Source organism: Eschrichtius robustus, chromosome 13 (assembly GCF_028021215.1).
Source record: "Eschrichtius robustus isolate mEscRob2 chromosome 13, mEscRob2.pri, whole genome shotgun sequence".
Classification (NCBI taxonomy): Eukaryota; Metazoa; Chordata; class Mammalia; order Artiodactyla; family Eschrichtiidae; genus Eschrichtius; species Eschrichtius robustus.
The window spans coordinates 41,108,670-41,112,973 of NC_090836.1; the positions used below are offsets into that span (position 1 = coordinate 41,108,670).

Here is a 4,304-nt window from a genome sequence, read left to right on the forward strand (position 1 = left end):
GTCATTAGATTTGAGTGAAACATATGGATGTGGTCCCTGATGAATGAACCAAAACATTTCCCTGGAACAAAAACATACATGCAGCTGATCTGGTTGACTCCAAGATATGTCTCCTCCTTGGGGAGGCTCTTCTTCAACCCCCAGAAGGGAAGGAGGCTGTCTTGCTCTAGAAAAGGCAGTAGTGTCCATAGCAGCATATATAGAATAAGGTCAACAGTCTTCCATGAGTACCTTGGAGTGGGGAGAAGCCAATAACATGGAGCCTTCACAGGAGAGAAGCAGAAAGTCCACAGACCTGTAAGCTGGCAGAAGAATTTAGTCCAGGGGTAAGACAACCAGGAGAGAAGGCATTGACTCCAAGCCCAAAGCAGGTTATGTCCCCTCTCTACTGAACCTGAGTATCTAGAATTTATCTGGACCCAAACTACTCTCTGCCTCCAGAGAGGACCATCTCTGACACAGCCTAAAGAAATTCGGAAGCATGCCATATTTCTTTAATGTCTTGTGTTTGTTCCAACTACTTCCAATGAACAGGGCCCATATTTGCCAACAAACTTCTGGAGGCTCTAGGAAGAAACTTCATTGTCCCCACTCTTACCCTCTCTTAAAGTGAGCCTTACCTTATTTTCATACCCCAAAAATCATGCTGTAAATAACAATTGTTAGCCCCATAAGAATCCCCTCTGTGAAACCAGCACAGGTAGGTGGGTATGGGGTTTCTACCACCACCACCCCCATGGTCTTTGTTCTGCCCTCTGAGCTTCTATGGGATAACTATAATCCCTCTTCTTCATAAAAGTCCCTCCAATATTGAAAACAGCTATCATAGTCTGCCATTAGTTTAGTCTTTTCCAGGTTAAACATCTCCACACTCTTCATATGTTCCCTCCTACTTTATACCTACTAAGTCCTAATTCATGATGGTCAAAAAAAAAATCTCAAATCATTTTCACAGAAGTGGCTACCAAGTCAGGTCTTATCCTTCCTGTACTTTTTCAACTGATTGTTAAAACCTATCTGCAGATTTTCTATGTGCCCTTGTTAAATTTCATCTTGTCTTTAGCATTCCAAAAGACAACATTCTTTTGAATTATAATTCTATCACCTATAATATTGGTTACCCCTCTTTGATTCATATCATCTGAAGTCTGATGAGCCATGAATATTTGCTGTGTCTAGTTAGGTGAATAAGACAAGATCTACAAAACTTTCTCCTTTTCACTAGACATCTTTCTCAGACTTTCAGAGGGTCATTAATGAATACTCTTGCTATATAGTAAACAAGCTAAGAGTATTCTCTTTAAGCTCGCAGTCATCATGTTTTCTGTGAAGCTTTACTGAAATTAATATGCCCTTTTCCTACCCCTTTCTCCTGATCTACTAAATTATTTTTTGATCTACTAAATTATTAATACTATCAATAAAAGACATTATGTGAGGTTTCACACTGTAATTCGCATTATATAGTTCCTAATGATATCTCCTTATGAGAATTCCAAATGTTCTGTAAAACATCTATTTAAGAATTTTAACAGGGACCAAGGTCAAATTCACTGATTAGCAAGAACGATAGTAACTTTTTGATCATAAGCATCGATTCAGAGTCCAGATTTGAAACGTTTTGGGTCAGCTGACTGGTTTGTTGGTTTGGTTAATTTTACTGGCTTCTTCCCTTGCTCCATCTCTCTGCTAAATCCGGAGTCCTATTCCACTCTCATTTCAAGTCTCTCCCTAGTTCTTTAAGAAGTCACTAGTACATAGAAGACAAAATATGTTCAGAAACATATGAAAGTACTCTATTTGCTCTATGTCTGTACCGCCCATGTGACCAATGTGTGTCTGCATGGTGTAAGCTCAAGACCAGAAGAACAGGTAGGACCAGGAAAAGAATGCGAAAACGCTGTGTTCTTGCTGCCATCTGCTAATGTGGAAAGTCATCTTTCTTAACTTCAAAAATGAGAAAACTCTATATTGTGTTGGGCTTTCTGGTTTCTTCAGCTTAACACATACACACACACACACACACACACACACACACACACTCACCTCTTTGACTTCCACCTACAATCTTAATCATGGTTCCATCTGAAGCTCTGAGTAGCAATATTCCAATATTCCCTCAGTTAGGGGAGGGACCAGAGATTCCTTCTCTGTTGGTAATCATTTAAATGCCACTTTCTCTAGCCCAAGCATTAATTTCAGATGGTGAAATTTTCCATGGCAATTTACTCTTGGAAATTTATTATAACTAATTCATTTATTTATATTTTCATATATTCCACAAGTACTTATCAAGATCTTCCTGTGTGTTGGTATTATCTTCCTGCAATAACTGAGAGAAAACAAACCAGGGTAGAAATTTCTAAAGAATCTGCAGTTAGGTGAGATAAGCTGGACATTTTGGCTTGTATAGGGAATATAAGGCAGGAGAATCAAGAAAAAGAAAGTATCCCCAGCTTCCAGCAAACTGATTAGAGACTGGGCAAAGTTTGAAAATGGCTTTACCAACAGTCACCAGGCCACTTGTCCAAGGAAAAAGAATGGCTTCCCAGGAGAGTGGGATCTAGGTTAATTCAGATCTTTCTATATGGCATCTCTCATGGAGTAGATGATATACATTTTTTGTCAGGATTTCCAAGTCTCATTTTCTTGGAAAGGGAAAATAGTCTGAGATGAGTGAATGCTTCAGGAATGTGCATGACCTAGAGCAGGACCACCTCCCAAGAAGTCCTGGGCCCTCTTCCTACCCTTCCAGAAGAGTTTACCAGGGATGCTTCTCTTGTTGATGCTCAGCGAAGATTGTCAGGTAAATAGCTGGTTGGAAGAGCCCTATACTGCTCTCTGATATGGACATTTCTATCACTCAGAAAGGATTTCAAAAAGCACTGTAGGATAGTAGTTAGGAGCTTTGGAGTCAAGCACACTTGGGTTCAAATCATGACTCCACCATAATGACCTTGAGTAATCGACTTAAACTCACTGAGTCTCAGTTTCTCTTCTATAAACAGGAGACAATAAAGCCTGTACCCAGTGCTTGCTTGATGAATAAAGTAATAAGCCAAACATGGTGTGTGGTCATAATACCGTCTTGGTTAACATTACCTTCCTCTGTTCTCTTGAGGACAAATCTAGATGAGAAAGCAGCCCAGGAGTGACAGCAAGAACCAGACCACCTGGCTAATCCTAGAGGGCTTTGAGGAGCTGCAACACCTGGGCTTTCTCCCGTTCACCCTCTTTCTGGTCGTCTACGTGGTAACAGTCGGGGGCAACAACCTCGTCGTGCTGGCTGTGGCCTCCAGCCGGACTCTTCACACACCCATGTGCTTTTTCCTCTGCCACTTCTCCCCGCTGGAGATGGGCTGTACCTCAAACATCGGGCCTCAGCTGTTGCAGAGCTTCCTGGATGCGCGGGAAACCATCTCGCTGGTTGCCGTCTGGTCCAATTATACTCGTTTGCCTCACTGACTGCAGTTGAGTGCCTGCTACTGTCTGCCACGTCCCATGATACTACTTGGCCATCTGCCACGTCCTTCGCTACCCTGCCCTGACGAGCAGCTGGTTGAATGGCTGCTGGAGCCTAGTTCAGTGGCCTCTCCTTCTCTGCCTTCACTCTGGCCCTGGCAGCCCCTCTGCCTCTCTGCCCTGGCAGCAGGGTGATCGACCACTACTTCTGTGAGTTTGCTCCAGTTGTAGCGCTATTCTATGGTGATGTGGGGGTCATGTGGGGAGCTGGAGCGAGCACCTCGGGTTTCCTGACACTGGCTCCCCTCCTGTGGATTGTGGCATCCTATGCCTTCATTCTAAGCGCTGTGCTGCGAATAACTTCAAGCTATGGAAAGCAGAAAGCCTTCTCCACCTGTTCCTCTCACCTCGGAGCCTGGAGATCCAGCCTGAAAGCCGCAGGTGGACTCCACCGGTGCCCTGGCGCCCTCTAGTGGCCATCTGCTCTAATGCCAACTCTCAGCCCTTCCTCCTGCCTCCCTCCCCAGCCCTAGGGGCTGCACTGGCCTTGGGCACCTGCCAGCCTGATTTCGTTCCTCTTCTCCCTCTAAGTGCAACGAAGTGCCCTACAGAGGTTTAGGATCTCTTGAAGAAAAGAAAAGGATAATCCACCACCTAAAATGGCACGAGATGTTTGCAAATCATGTACCTGATGACGGTCTGTCGCCCACCAGCCAAGCCCCCTGCTGCCCAGTGGGGTACCTGCTTTGCCCCTCCCGTCCCAGGTGATAAGGGGATTTCAGGCCCCATAGCACCCAAGGGGTAGACACTGGTCATCCTCAACACCCTCAAGGAGTGAGTGC

At 44.4% G+C, this 4,304-nt stretch overlaps 1 pseudogene; it reads left to right on the plus strand.

The window, feature by feature from the left end:
- The first annotated feature begins 1,685 nt into the window (after positions 1-1,685).
- Positions 1,686-3,935, plus strand: LOC137775791 (olfactory receptor 5V1-like; annotated as a pseudogene).
- Positions 3,936-4,304: the final 369 nt, after the last annotated feature.